The sequence below is a fragment of the Lontra canadensis genome, unplaced genomic scaffold, assembly GCF_010015895.1.
Source record: "Lontra canadensis isolate GAN:19392208 unplaced genomic scaffold, GSC_riverotter_1.0 scaffold27, whole genome shotgun sequence".
Lineage (NCBI taxonomy): Eukaryota > Metazoa > Chordata > Mammalia > Carnivora > Mustelidae > Lontra > Lontra canadensis.
The window spans coordinates 9353940-9370926 of NW_022631021.1; the positions used below are offsets into that span (position 1 = coordinate 9353940).

Here is a 16987-nt window from a genome sequence, read left to right on the forward strand (position 1 = left end):
CCTTTTGTGGCTTGTGCATAAGGATATACAGCTAGAACTACACAGATACCCATGGAGATAGAGAAGTGATAAAATAAAAATTTTCTCTTCTTTTCTTTCTTTCTTTCTTTCTTTCTTTCTTTCTTTCTTTCTTTCTTTCTTTTTCTTTCTTTCTTTCTTTTTAAGCTAAAGATGTGTGCCCTTGACATCTTGTTAAATGTGGGAAGGCAAGGGAAAAAGGAATCAGAGAAGCGTTTGAGATTTAAAGTCTCAAAGAATTCCTGTTTGAGAGTTCATTTTATAACATGAGAAAAAATATGTATACAGAGAAACACACATGCGCGCGAGCACACACACACACACACACACACACAGTCCAAAGTACAGAATACTTGGAGACGCTATGACAAGAGGAAACATGAATCATCTAGTAGGAAAAAAAAATAACCTCTACAATTATGATATTCCAGTATGATTAAATTTTTCATGAAGCAGAAAGAACACAGGCAGGAGGAAGGATGATCAAAAGCCAAGATCCTAGAGCCAGAGAACCTGGGTTCAAATGCAGGCTCTGCCACTTAGTAGTTGTGACTACGGCCAAGTGACTTTACTGCTCTGTTCTTCAGCTTCCTCATTGGTTAAATGGAAAGAGGGCGACACCAACTTGTAGTGAAGTGTTTTGTAAAGAATTTAGAGCAGTGCGTGATACATAGTAAGCACTACAAATATATTTTATGTAATAATAATTATTATGTAAATATATGATAAGGAATGAAAGCAGGAGAGATCATTGGGGAAAAATCATAAATGACCTTAACATAAAAGTGAATTTTATTCTAAAGAAAATGGAGAGGCTCTTCAAATGGTTTTATTAAGAGACCGGGGGCGCCTGGGTGGCTCAGTGGGTTAAAACCTCTGCTTTTGGCTCAGGTCATGATCCCAGGGTCCTGAGATAGAGCCCCACATAAGGCTCTCCACTCAACAGGGAGCCTGCTTCCTCCTCTCTCTCAGTCTGCCTCTCTGCCTACTTGTGATCTCTGTCTGTCAAATAGATAAATAAAATCTTAAAAAAAGAGAGAGACGGTTATTATCAGATCTGAAAATGTTTGAAGAATTATTTATGACGATGGGGTGGATGAATCTGAAAGAGAAGTTTGAAAATGTCCCCTCATTTTGGAAATTATTACAGAAAGAGTGTGGAGATGAGGGACCGATTTTAAGTATGTTTAGAAAGCAGAGCACATGATCTGGTAATTGACTAGCCATAGGAGGAGGTAGAGAAAGAGGGGAGTGTATAGTCTAAGATGCCTCTAGGATGTTGGTGTGTATACCTAAGTAGACAGTGGCATGTTGCATTTATATAGAGGATATGAGATTAAGGGCAAACATAGCTTATCTGTGAAGTTATGACAGTGTATTGAGCCTCCAAATAATAAGACAAGTCCTCAACTGCATTAATTTATTCATATTTATTGGGACACCTGGGTGGCTCAGTTGGTTAAGCAGCTGCCTTTTGCTTGGTCATGATCCCAGCATCCTGGGATTGAGTCCTACATTAGACTCCCTGCTCAGTGGGGAGCCTGCTTCTCCCTCTCCCTTTGTCTGCTGCTCCCTCTGCTTGTGCTAGCTTCTCTTTCTCTGTCAAATAAATAAATAAAAATCATTTTAAAAAAGATATTTTAAAAATTATTCAAATTTATAGAATTAAAGCTTTATTAAGATATAAGTAAATTGTTGATTTTTATTTTTTTAAAGATTTCATTTATTTATTTGACAGAGAGAGAGAGATCACAAGTAGGCAGAAAGGCAGGTAGAGGGAGCAGGGGAAGCAGGCTCCCTGCTGAGCAGAGAGCCTCATACAGGGCTGGATCCTAGGACCCTGAGATCACGACCTGAACTGAAGGCTGATGCTTAGCCCACTGAGTCACCCAGGCATCCCTAAAACATAAGTAAATTGTTTATTTTCAAGAGGTTGACCCTTTCATAGAAAATCCTGCTTATTAAGTGTTTAAGATGAACAAATTATAAGTACAAAACATTAAGCTCTAGATATTTAAGAAATACACTAGTGAGTAAAAGGAGATTGTTTTAAATGGCCCCTGTTCTAAGCTATAGTAGATTTTTCTTTTTAAGGTGATTTTTCTTTTGCTGCACTCTCAAATTTTCATGGTCTTTGTTCATAATAATGGCAAATAGGAAAGTTATAGTTTTGAAATCACAATTTTTGACAAGCCAAGTTAAAAATGAAAAGAACAATTAATTTTAATAAGGCTTATGAATATGAAATTACTTTAAAAAATCAAAGTTCTGAATGTAAAGGTAAAAAAAGAGAATTAATATTTAGCTTTGATTAATATTCCAACCTCTAGGTAGCAGCAATACAATAGATTTTCTTGTAGACCCTATTCAGATATTCTCTTTGCCATGAAGCACTCTACTTTTTATTCTTTTTTTGTTATAGTTCTCCTTTCTTATTCCTCCAATTGACAGTTCTCCAAAACATGTTTGCAATCAGATTGTTATATCAAACAATTCTTGACATAGATTCCAAATACAAGATGATTATTTTTGTAAACTTTTGTTAAAAGGTGCACAGAAGGTGCATTCTTGTAAGAGAAAGTTTGTAAGAAATATATATAATATATATGTGTGTGTGTGCACGCACGTGAGTGTGTGTGTGTATACACACACTAGTATTAACCACTAATTTATCTAAAATATAAAAAGTGGTGATTAATGTAAACACATGCAACATATTCAAGAATGTATATGGTGATCTGAAAGATGTGTTAATTTTTCTTTAAAAAGATAATACATTTTTCAAGTAACAACAGATACACTTCATTTTTAAGAACATTTAATCTCATCAGAATATCTTTTGTTAGAAACCAAGTAGCTGGTGAATCTACAGATCAGATGACACATTATTTTGAGATATAGTCAGTTCTCAAATTATAGCATAACCCAACTATTGAAAAATGTTTAATAATTCTGTTCATATGATGCAAACAGACATATTATAAAAATATTTCCTAAATGGAATTATATTTCATAAATTAAAAGTCTTATTACTAGAATAAATTTGGAGCTCTGACAGTCTTGCAGAAGGGTATCTGACAGCATCACACTTCTTGGAAACAGTCACTGAATAGTCTTTATGTCATTTTATGACAAGCATAACACTGAAGTAAAGATATGGAAAAGGCATTAAAGAGGCTAATCTCCTTCTTCATATAATATCTATAGGCTAATCTCCTTCTTCATATATTACTTATACCCTGCACCTCAATTCAAAAGAGAAAAACATGATTTAAAAAAAAAAAAAGACATACAGGGGCATCCGAGTGGTTCAGTAAGTTAAGCTTTCAACTGTTGATTTTGGCTCAGGTCCTGATCTCAGTGCTATGTGATCAAGTCTGTGATGGGCTCTGTGCTGTGCATGGAGCCTGCTTAAAATTCTTTCTCCCTCTGCCCTTCCTGCCTCCAGCCCTTACCCCACTTGCAAGCACTCTCTCTCTCTCTAAAAAAAAACAAAAAGAACACACACCTGCACACTCACACATATGTGTGTATACATATGTGTGTGTATATATATATGTATATATATGTATATATTTGTAATTTTGATCAAAATAACAAAGTGAATAATTTATAGAGAAATCCAAACATAGTACTTATAAATTAAAAGAAAAACACTCTTTGTGGTCCTTAAATGAAACAGATAAACCAGACTGTGGAGATAGAAACTTGAATAGGAAAAGGACAATGGTGGCTTAAGACTTGATCCAGGCTCATTATGTGAACCAAAGATTTACAAAACATGCCCACTACTAAAGACTGTTGCTCATAACAAGTAGCAGCTTTCTTAAAGTAACAGGATATATTGTATACAGCCTTATAAGATGGATAACAGGGCACTGGCTTGAGGAATAAATATCTAATACCCATACAATATATTACAATTAAATTACCAGTATACGGATGTTTTTGTCTATAAGACTTCACTGGAGGGCAGAGAGAAGGGAAGGATGAGAATAAAGTCACCAAACACAGAGAAGTAGTCAGGTGAAGAAAATGGGGGAAAAAGAAAAGAAAAGAAAAGAAATTACCAAAAAAAAATAAATTTGCAAGCTATAATTTTAAACCCAGGAAAAAATTCTATACCAATTACAACAATTGTTGTAATTCTTTAATACATTAAAGAATTTATTCCTGAGGAAATTACAACTATAATGCAATGTGAAAAGTGTGCTTTATCAGTGTGTTTAAGTTTCTCAGATCTAAAGGAAATAACTACATCTACAACAAAGACAAGAATTTATGGGAAAAAAACAAAAACAAATAAACAAGAAAAACTAATAATATGAATAAAACGTGAGCATGAAAAATATAAATAAAAATAAAAATCAGTTATTAAAGTGAAAAATGCATCAGTAACTGAGATAAACTATAGAGTGGGTTTAGTAAAGAAAGCTTCAAGTGGACAGTTTATAGACATTCTAGAAGAAAAAATATAGTAAACAACGAAGAGACAATATTCAAATACATGCTATCTGGAATGCCTCTAAAATTAAGAAAGATATGAATCCTTAAACTGAAAAGGAAAGGAAGTATGAATAGAGAGAAACAAACATAAAGAAATAAAGATAAAAAATTAAACATAAAGAAATTTAAAAAATGAAGTAAATGAGAAAATATTCATGGCAACTAGAGAGAAAATTTAGAATTTTTTTATGAACAATTACAATAGATTACTAAAGACTTTTTTTTAAATATTTTATTTATTTATGTGAGAAAAAGTGAGCATGAGTGGTGGGGAGGGGCAGACGGAGAGAGAAAGCAGACTCCCAGGGGAGCCTGAAATCATCAGTAGACCTGAAGGCAGATGCTTAATGACTGAGCCACCCAGCCTCCCCTAAAGACTTCTTACATTTAAAATTAGTTTCCAAGGGGCCTCTGGGTGGCTCAGTGAGTTAAGCCTCTGCCTTCAGCAGAGGTCATGATCTTAGGGTCTTGGGATCAATCACCACATTGGGCTCTCTGCTCAGCAGGGAGTCTGCTCCCCACCACTCCCTCCTGCCTCTCTGCCTACTTGTGATTTCTGTCAAACAAATAAATAAGATCTTAAAAAATAAAATAAAATAAATAAAAATAAAATTAGTTTCCAAAATTAAAATACCACTTAAATTCTCAGGGAAAATAAAATATATATCTTCTAAGACTTAAAGAAATAAATAAAAATTTTTTAGGCATACCAATACAAATGTATCTCTTCTGAAATTGTTGCTGAAAGCATATATCAGCTAAAGCATAAGCAATCAAAGATAGAATGGTTAGCAAATACTTAATAACATATGATTTTCCATCTAATTTTAAATAGTAATGATCAATTTGCAGGTCAGTTAAGAAAGACACATCTAAGATACCACACAACAATAACAAATCAGATCCAGGAATACATTTCAGAGAACACTAACACATACTAAGTACTTTGTTTTGGTCTGGGAGAATGTAGTTACAATAAACATCTTTGTCTATAAAAAATATTTAAGGTAAGTTATTAAAAACTTACTATATATTAATATATATCTTTCAGTTAAAGATGAGGGGGAATAATAAAAAAGAAAGCATTGTAAGCAAAATACAAAGTGGCATTTGGAAATAGTTCAAATATTATATTATTACAGGAATTTTTATAAATTAATACCTATTCAAAAACACACTAAGATTTTTAAAAGAATCTATGACTGATCTATATCACCTTTAGAATTATTACAAACAGACTCTAATAGAAGGGTTTTTTAAAATGATAAATGAAGACAGCTGATACAATAATGCTGGTATACTTCGAAGGATTTTTAAGACAAAAAAATTGTGGAGGACAAACAGGAATTATAGTTATTGAAAGAAACAAAATAAAAGCCTCCAAACATTTTTTTTAAATAAACGTGTGTGCACCCAACCTGACAGTATCAAAAAAACATAAGCAGAAACTGATGGAAATTAACAAGAACAAAAATTTTAAGGATATAGAATGTGAAAAACACATTCTACAAAAAGAAAAAAAAAGCTTAAGACATTAGAAATAAAAATGAAACACAAACGCACACACAAACACAGGGGAAGAGCCACAAGTAAGACCTACACTCCCTTTTATTACCTTTTTTTTGATGTCCCTTAGTGTCCACTCTGCTGTACTCTATTAGATGAGGTAGTTATAAAGTTCAGTCACTGTTTAGACAAAGGGAACATAGACATCTCTTAATGAAGGCAAAATAATGTCACAGAAGAGATTCTTGCAAAAAACCCTCTGAAATAGAATATATATTGGCATGGCCATTGTATAGTTTTCGATACGTTTGACATTTAGGATTTATGTTCCTTTTACATGAGTCTGAGCCCTCTGTACATCTGGACTTACTCTACAGAGGTGCATAGTGTGTGTCTGTGTGTGTGTGTGTGTGTGTGTGAGTATGTGTGTGTGTGTTGGTGTTTTCACATCGTGCCATGAACATAACTTAATATTTCTAAATCCATCCCAGCTTATCTTGGATAGGAAGTGTTAATATTAACTACATTGGTAAGGATCATAAAAAATCATAATTAGAAATTTCCAATGTGAATTTAAATTTCTTGCTCTCTCTTTGAAATTAAAGTTACTGAGATCATATTGTTCCCTTGGCTCATCTTATCTTTAACATAATACTGTTTAGAGTAAAATGAGAAAGCCAAGTTAAGAACTTAAAAAAGAAAAAAAGTGTGAATATCCAGTCTAAACAAAAAGAAAAAGTAAAATTTGAGCAATAACTTCTACAGAAATTTACAGGTTTACACTGTAACATATTTTAGTGTCTTTTCATTTTATTCATTGCAGAAACTGGCTTGCAAGTGTCAACTACAGCTTCATTTAAAACCGTGGTCACACATTAATATCTCCACAGAAAGACAGGTCATCATATTGACTTTTATCTTGCAACGTAGCTCACCATTCTGTGTATGTCCCATTTGTTTTGAAGTTATATTAATTACCCTATTTATTGTGCAAAAATGTTGCCCTTATGAATTAAGTACTCTGGTGACCTAAGCGTCCATATAGTTTTTCTGGTGAGGTTATTTAGCTACAGATGACAGAGTAATATGTTGCAATTTTTCAGTAAATCAAGTTTATACAATTTATGTAAGTTACCTTAAAAAGTACACTTTTCATTGTAGAATTCTATATGTCTTCAAATGATGAAAAGTGTGTAAAATTATGTAAAAAGTTTGCAAATAGATTGGGAATGATACTCAATTTTTTTATTTGTAGTACATCCCAGGCTCATTTTCCTAAAAGTACAAAAAAGTCTATGTTCATTTAGACAATTTATATCATATAATACATACTAATAATAGTGGAAATGTCATATAATATACAAATACATAAAATTAGATGAATCAAGGCCATCTAATTGGATCTAAATTGTTAGTATCTTTTCAAAATGAGCAGGCTAGCAATATTTATACTGCATCTTACACATCTAAGCCTCAGAAGGTGGTCTCCAGACAAGAAGCATCTGTACCACTTGAGACATTATTACAAATATAAATTATCAGGATCTACCCCAGACTTACTGATTTGGAAACTCTGGAGGTAAGACTTAACGATCTGTATTTTTACAAATCTTCCAGGTAAGTCTGGTGCACGCTAAAATTTGAGATCCCATGTTTTATCCACTTGCTGGGCTTATTGTTAATATGAATTAAACCCTAGTCTTAGCCAGAAAGCTCAGAGAGATCTCAGAAATGCATATGAGAAGGCCTTATAATCAAACTATAGTATGTACATTTCAAGGTAGTATCGTCAAAGGATTATTTCCTACAAGGTAATTTATTTTTTAGGAAATGTTTTTCAGGCACAATCATTACAGTTAAAGCAATGATTAAGAATCCTGTGACTACTTTTTCAAATAACCTTGACAGATAGTTCTTTTGAAATCAAGGTTTTTGTTAAACTTGAGTGGCTTATGAAATACAACTGCCTAGTTGAGCGGGAAGTAGGGACATGGCATGTTGATAGAGCCTCATACATGCGGATGTTCTTTTTGTTGACAGATTTTTACTATGTCTTTGCTCCCATGTTTTCTCACTGCCTTTTACCTTGAAATGTACCTTTGCTTTACCTATTTACAGTTTTCTGAGCCATCCTTTTGCTTTGCATGTACCAAAATTACAGTACAAAACACATTTATATAGTTTAGTTACAGAGAAAGCCTTGGGATAACCACTACAGGCCAGATCAACCCATTTGTTACACCGAGTTCAAATCTCCAAAGGAGCAGGAAACTTTTGCTTGTCATTAGTCTAGCTCCAAGGCTTACTATTTTAAGTTGAAATTCTAAAGACCTGATCACTACATTTTATGCCATTATATTCGCCTTTAACGTTTATGATCATTTATGATCTCATTTCCTTTTCCTTAAATTTAATCTCCTAATTGTTTAACAATCATCCTCTATTACATGTTGGCCTATGGATGATAGAAATGTATAGAATAAACTCATAATCTCTGATTACTTAGTCCTTTTTGACTCACTGATTTAGTTTCTACCTTCCTCTTATTTATTGAGCTTTGTTAAAATTCATTTATAACTTCCAAAGAGTCTTTCTAGTTCCTTTACTGCAGTTACAATATGAAAGTACATTAGATAAATATGATACATAGCATCTCTACATGACCAGAATAAAGTAAAGGACTCTTCTGGAGTTTTATTCTCTATAATACAAAGTTCATTATCCTTATTTCAAATATATTTGTATTAGACCCTAAGAATTTCTGTCTCATGACTCCTGTGATTTCAAACAAGGTGAGGCAATAGACTAGCATGTTTACATTTTAATCTGAAAGTTATCTTGCAGTAATAGGGTTTTCTTTTAGGATATTAAAATGAGTTGAGAAGCATGCCTGCAGAGACCACATTCTGCACAGAATAAGCCAAATCATCCTATTCTATTCAATTAGATATGGTAAGAAAGATAAACATAACAAATGAGCCTGTGGAATATGCAAAAATCTTCAAGAAAAAAAAATAGGAATGAGAAAGCTGCTAAGCGGTAAGCAAGCACTGGTACTTTGGCAAAAGATTTAAGTGATTTTTTCTCCAGACATTAATAAAGTTATAATAAAGTTATTATCTAAAGAGTAGTATTAAATAGAGCGTCAAGCCATTAGCTTACTCCAAATGACATGAATATCGTTTTCTCTGCTAGGTGTTTAAAAATCACGTTCATATCCTGAAGTGTCATTTTGCTTAATGATTTATCTTTTATGAATCTCCCTTTGACCCACTCATGCCTAAATTTTATTAACATTAGTAGAAATAAAGCAGCATATATTTTTGAGAGTAAAAGAAATAGAAAATAATAGAAAGGTAATGTATCATGCAGAATTTTACTGTAGCTTGTTGAAAAGTGTTTGGTTACTGGAGCAAGAGAGGGATGGTTTCTCTCCTAACTTCTACTCAACATAGTACTGAAAGTCACAGCCAGAGCAATTAGGCCAGGACAAAATAAATAAATAAATAAATAAATAAATAAACAAATAAATAAAGGCATCCGAATTAGAAAGGAAGAAGTAAAATTGTTTTGATTGGATGATATGATCTTATACATAGAAAATCCTAAAGACTGCACAGGAAAAACTGTTAGAGGTAATAAATAAATTTGGTAAAGTTTTAGGATGTAAACTTGACATACAAAAATCAGTTGTATTTTTATACAATAACAATGAACTATATGAAAGAGAAATACAGAAAGCAATCTCATTTAAACTAGCATCAAAAATAATAAACTACTCAGGAATATATTTGACCAAGAAGTTGAAAGAATTAGACAGTGCAAACTATAAGACATTGATGAGAGAAATTAAAGAAGAAACAAATAAATGGAAAGATATTTTAAGTTCTTGGATTGTAAGAATTAATATTGTGAAAATTTCCATGCTACACAAAGCTATCTAGAGTCAATGCAATTTCTATGCAAATTCCAAGGGCAATTTTTTTTTTTTAAGATTTTATTTATTTATTTGACAGAGAGAGAGATCACATGTAGGCAGAGAGGCAGTCAGAGAGAGAGGAGGGAGCAGTCTCCCTGCTGAGAAGAGAGCCCGATGCGGGCCTCCATCCCAGGACCCTGAGATCATGACCTGAGCTGAAGGCAGAGGCTTTAACCCATTGAGCCACCCAGGCACCCCCAAGGGCAATTTTTAATAGAAATAGAAAAGAAATCCTAAAATTTGTATGGAACAAGAAGAGGTTCTGCAAAGCCAAAGAAATCTTTAAAAAGATGAGCAAAAGTGACGGCATCATATTTCCTTATTTCAAACTATATTACAAAGCTATAGTAATCAAAACAGTATGGTACTGGCATTAAAACAGACACGCAGCATAGATAACCCAGAAATAAGCACACGCACATATGGTCAATTAATTTACAACAAAGAAGCCAAGAACACACAATGAGAAAAGGATAGTTTCTTCAATAAGTGGTGTTGTGAAAATTAGACAGCCAAATGCAAAAGAAGGAAACTTGACCCATATCTTACACCATACTCAAAAATCAACTCAAGATGGATTAAAGACAAAGTTTAAAATCTGAAAGCATGAAGATCATAAAAGAATATATGGAAGAAAAAACTCCTTGACATGGGTCTCAGTAATGATTTTTTTGGATAAGTCGCCAAAAGCACAGGCAACAAAAACTAAAATAAACAGGCTGGGATACATCTAACTAAAAAGCTCCTGCATAGCACAGAAACAATCAATGCATTAAAAAAAGTAATCTATAGAATTGAAGAAAATATTTTCAGACTATATATTGGATAAGGGGTTAATATCCAAAATGTGTAAAACTCCTACAACTGAGTACAAAAAAAAATAAAATAAAATAAAATAAAATAAAAATTCAGCAAAGGACCTGAATAGACTTTTTTATTTTTAAAGGAAGACATACATGGGTGCCTGGGTGGCTCAGTTGTTAAGTGTCGGCCTATGGTTTGGGTCCTGGGATCCAGCCCCACCTTGGGCTCTCTGCTCAGTGGGAAGCCTGTTTCTCCTTCTCCCATTCCCCCTGCTTGTGTTCCCTTTATTGTTGTGTCTCTCTGTCAAATAAATAAACAAAATCTTTTTAAAAAGTTTTAAAAATTAAGGAAAACATACAGATGGCCAACAGGTTCATGAAAAGGTGGTCAATCTCACTAATTATCATGGAAGTACAAATCAAAGCCACAATGAAATACTACCTCATACATACATATAATGTATGTCAATTAATCCTCAATAAATTTGTAAAAATTAAAAATAATATTGTGACCACAGTATCCAAAGACCAGCTGATGGCCCTTGATTAATCATTAATCAATCATTCTGCAGTCTTGTTCTTTGATGTCTGGTCATTCTAAGCATCTCCTTGAAAATTCTGTTTTCTACTCTTGATCTATGACTCTGGTAGTCCCCAGTCATTTTAAAATACTAGGAAGTCAGTGAAGGGCTTTTGTTAATAGTGATAATATGCCTAACACATTATATGTGCTCATAGGTATTGATTTGATCACTGCATAACCACATTATGGCATATTTTTAGGTAATGCTCCTAGATAATTTTACACATTTCTTATAAAAATAATTTACTTTTACATTTTCAATTCTTATTTTTGTGTAAATAGTTCCAAAGTGCATTTCACACATATTAGTTCCTAATCTTTTCTCCAATACCACATTTCTAGCTTTCTTTATTTATAATTGGTTGCAATCAAACTTTAATGTATTAAAAAATGAATTGGGGTGCTTGGGTGGCTCAGTCATTTTACCTAACATACCAAAAATATGTCTAGCAACATTTCAAGTCTTCTAATAAACAAAAGGGACAGGTAGCTATTGTGTCAGGCAGAGCAGCTCTAAAAGACAGAATTCACCTCAATACCTTTTCTGACTAATTCTATTCCAGCGTTATTACTCTCTCCTTTTTTCTTTCTCACGATGTTAAAATTAAATACTTCAAAAATAGAGGAAAACATAAGAGTTCCGAAGTAATGTAGTAAAACTAACGATCTTGAATCTCATTCTACTATTTCTGATGGACCTAATGTTTAAATATTATGAGTCCTCAGTTTTGTTTTCTGAAATACATGTACATAATTTAAAAGTTAATAGTACCTCAAGCCTTATAACCAAGCTCAGAAATCTGCTCTCTAAATTCTTTTCACTCCTGGATCACACTCGTGAGAGTCAACCACTCTCAGTTCATTTAATCATTTCTTCCTTTACTTGCCTCCATATTTTAAAAATATGTAATCTGGGGGTGCCTGGGTGGCTCAGTGGTTAAAGCCTCTGCCTTCGGCTCAGGTCATGATCTCAGGGTCCTGGGATTGAGCCCCGCATCGTGCTCTCTGCTCTGACTGCCTCTCTGCCTACTCTGATCTCTGTAGTGATCTCTGTGTGTCAAATAAAGTAAAAATCTTTAAAAAATATGTAATCTACTAACTTTTATGTTTTCATGTCCTTTGTTATCTATTAATTTCCAAATATAGAAAATGAGGATGTTGTTTTCTTAAAATTACCTTCTTCTCATCCATGCTTTCAAACGTTCTCTCTCCTCTTTCTCTACAACTTCCCAGCATATTTATACTACAATTTCTAGTTGAATCAATACATTACTTGGATCATGTAAATGTTACTTGCACTAAGAAACTCTAGTATGTTTACATACTATTTCTTGAACATCTCATAGTTTTCTCTTGAAGAAATAATCTTGACATCCTTTTGTTTTCTCATTTGTCCTTATATCTGTGAATATTATTTTCTCCAGCTTTCCAGTCTGATTTGGAGCCTCATAATCCCCACTTAATGTGGCAAAACACATCGGATAATATAACTTTTATTTTGTTAGGGGTATCTTTCCTCCTTGATCATTCTCCCCCACTGTTCCAGTCTGGATTGGATGTTGTTAGATCAGTTTATATATATATACATACATATATATATATATATATGTGTGTGTGTGTGTGTGTGTGTGTGTGTGTGTGTATAATATTATATATACATATATATATAAATTCTGATTCCCCTGCTTCATTTTTCCCTTCCTTTTCCTAGTGTTCTCCATGCTGTTCCTTATGTTCCACAAATAAGTGAAACCATGTCACTTAAAGCTCTCTCTCTTGTGTTGGATCTCTTGTACAGTATTGATTTCTGGTTGACTATTTCACATCCTGTTTAGAAAAGCATATAGTCACAGTAGTATCCTGAACATGTGTGTTTTGGTGATACATTAGGTTTGAGAATTTGCATGCTGAAGCATTTCATTTTCAGAAATAAGACATTGTAAAAATGCATTTAGACATATACCAAAAATAGTGAGCAAATCCTGTCCTTAACCCAGCTCTATTTTCAAAATGCAGCACATTACAGTTCTTATCTTCTGGGAGTGAAGATCTAAATGGAGGGAAGGTGGAATGTGGTATGTGGAAAGGGCAGGGAACTTTTTCACAGACAGGAGGGAGACAGATGATGGTCCCATTATCCTTATTTTTCCTGGTCCATTTGGGAACGAATGAAACTAGCAGCAAATAAACTTGTATTTACTGGAATTCCTCCTCAGTCCTGACAGTCTAAATGGCCTTGTGGACACAGAACCAACCCTTTGACCTTGCAGACAAAGGTCAAAGGAGCAGAGCAGACAAACACCATCATGTGAATCTAATGAGCACTTGGGCCTTTAGAACATGTAGAACATTTAGAACATGCAGTGAGAACATAGTACTTCTCAACAGGGAGATGTGAAGGTTTAACCTTACACTAATAACAACTTCAGTGGTAAATTTACTAAGTTTAAGTTTTTGAACCTTGCTTATTTTTATGGTGAGGATTATACTGCATTATCTTACCAACTGAATACTTTAGGGAGTTGATTATAATTTTTGCAATAATTTTCCCTCTCAAGTTCAAAACATTCATCTGTTGTTTCCTAACTTCTAGAATTGCTTTTGAAATGTCTGGTGATATTTCAGAATGAAGATTCAAACTTAATTCCCTTAGCCTCAGTAAAAATTCACCCCTACCTCATTCCTACTTGATGTCGATGAGTCTGGAAACCTCACATTCAGCTTTGCAGAAAGTAAAACTCCATTCTCCTGCTTGGGTGGAGACAGGGTTGTCTGCTTTCCTGGTTTGGGGAGAGATGTGGGAGTTTAAATATTTCCTGTACCTTATTTTCAATCAGTTCTTTTGTTTCCTTCCAACCTCTCATAGTCCTCACAATCCAAGTATTAGGTGATTGGAGCTTTCAAAGTCTTTTTGATCTTGATTGGCTCCCTTCACACTCTTGTACTGATAGATCTCAGCATCCTTTACTTTGATGATATTAACATTTATCAATCTTCAAAATTGTGTTGGCTTTTCTTGTCTTCTGAGGTTCCTTCCCATGCTTTGTTCACTATTCTTTTACTCAGTTATACAATTTTATACCATTATTGTGACTTCATTTGAGCTTTTTTTTTTTTCCTCATTAAACTTTTGTTTTAATGGGTCTCAAAATTCTGTGACAGATTTTTGTCAGGTTGTTTCCATTAAAAAGTACTGATTCTAAAAACTAATAACTTTAAACTGCCACACACACACACACACACAAAACAACAAATGGTCCACAAAACATTCTCCTTTCCTTCTGAAGGTTTTACAATGCATTGTTATCATTAACCAGTCTTTTTTACTATTAAACTTAAATGGCCAATTGACACAAACAGTTCTGAGACCGTTCTTCCACCACTGATTAAGACTGGGGTGGCAGGTGTTGGGGATAATATTCATTTAACCTTCTGAGATTTCTGGGCAGACTTGGTGACCTTGCCAGCTCCAGCTGCCTTCTTGTCCACTGCTTTGATGACACCCACAGCAACTGTCTGTCTCATGTCACGAACAGCAAAATGGCCCAGAGGAGGATAGTCAGAGAAGCTCTCAACACACATAGGCTTGCCAGGAACCATATCAACAATGGCAGCGTCACCAGATTTCAAGAACTTGGGACCATCTTCCAGCTTTTTTCCAGAACGACGATCTATCTTTTCCTTCAGCTCAGCAAACTTGCAAGCAATGTGAGCTGTGTGACAATCCAGCACAGGTGCACATCCAGCACTTATTTGGCCTGGATGGTTCAGGATAATCACCTGGGCTGTGAAGCCAGCTGCTTCCACTGGTGGGTCATTTTTGCTGTCACCAGCCACATTGCCATGACGAACATTCTTGACATTAAAGCCTGCATTGTCCCCAGGAAGAGCCTCACTCAAAGCTTCATGGTGCATTTCAACAGACTTGACTTCAGTTGTAACATTAACTGGAGCAAAGGTGACCACCGTGCCAGATTTAAGAACACCAGTCTCCACTTGGCCCACAGGGACAATACCAATACCACCAATTTTGTAGACATCCTGGAGAGGCAGACACAAGGTCTTGTCATTTGGACGAGTTGGTGGCAGAATGCAATCCAGAGCTTCAAACAGTGTGGTTCCAGTGGCATTCCCATCTTTACGGGTGACTTTCCATCTCTTGAACCAAGGCATGTTAGCACTGGGCTCCAGCACATTGTCACCATTCCAACCAGAAATTGGCACAAATGCTACTGTGTTGGGGTTGTAACCAATTTTCTTAATGTAGGTGCTGACATCCTTAACTATTTCCTCGTATATCTTCTGGCTGTAGGATGGCTCAGTGGAATCCATTTTTTTTTTTTTTTAAGATTTTATTTATTTGCCAGAGATAGAGAGAGAGAGTACACACAAGGAGGCAGAGAGGCAGGCAGAGGCAGCGAGAGAAGCAGGCTCCCTGCCGAGCAAGGAGCCCGAAGTGGGACTCGATCCCAGAACCCCGGGATCATGACCTGAGCTGAAGGCAGCGGCTTAACCAACTGAACCACCCAGGCGTCCCTGGAAACCATTTTGTTAACATCAACAATTAGTTGTTTTACACCCGGTGTGTAACCCAGAAGGGCATGCTCTTGGATGCCTGTTCTTGGAGATACCAGCTTCAAATTCAGCAACTCCAGCAGCAACAATCAGGACAGCACAGTCAGCCTGAGATGTGCCTGTAAATCATGTTTTTGATAAAGTCTCTGTGCCCTGGAGCATCAGTGATGGTCACATAACACTTGCGGGTCTCGAATTTCCACAGGGAGATATCAGTGGTGATACCACGTTCACGTGCAGCTTTCAGTTCATCCAAGACCCAGGCATACTTGAAGGAGCCTTTTCCCATCTCAGCAGCCTCCTTCTCAAATTTTTCGGTAGTTCTTTTGCCGATCCCACCACATTTGTAGATCAGATGACCAGGAGTGGTAGACTTGCCCGAATCTACGTGTCCAAGGACGGCGATGTTGATGTGAGTCTTTTCCTTTCCCATTCTGGTTTAGGTTGAGCGGTGGTTTTCACGACACCTGTGTTCTGGCGGCAAACACATTGCGAAAAAGCTTCATTTGAACTTTTTGAGAAAACAGTGAAGTCTCAGCTTCCTTAAGATGACACTAATTCAGGATGAGTCTGGAAACCTCCCATTCAACTTTGCAGAAAGTAAAACTCCATTCTCCTGCTTTGCGGAGACACTTTGTCTTTATGTTTTAACATAAGAAATTAGACTAAAATTACCTCTTCTTAAATCAGAGACTATAACCTCTGTTTATTTTGTCTTCACTTTAAAGAGCTGAATATATACAGAATATACTCTGTGGTTACTAATGATGTTTGTATCAAAAATTCAAAATAATCCTTGATAATGTCATCAGACTGTGGCTGCTTTTTGCACAGATATATGAAAAATTCTTTTGTCCATATAGTAAAGTGAAAGTTCTTTGTACTCAGATACAAAATCTAATCATAAATGATTAGTCAACATTAAAATAATAATTATATGATTTTTATTTTTACATAAAGATATAATCATATCTTAATCAATGTAATATAAATGCAGTATATAAAAGGAAAAAACAA

General features: G+C 34.8%; 1 pseudogene; it reads right to left on the reverse strand.

Moving 5' to 3' along the window:
* Window positions 1–14513: 14513 nt before the first annotated feature.
* Window positions 14514–16452, reverse strand: LOC116871649 (annotated as a pseudogene).
* Between the last annotated feature and the right edge of the window lie 535 nt (window positions 16453–16987).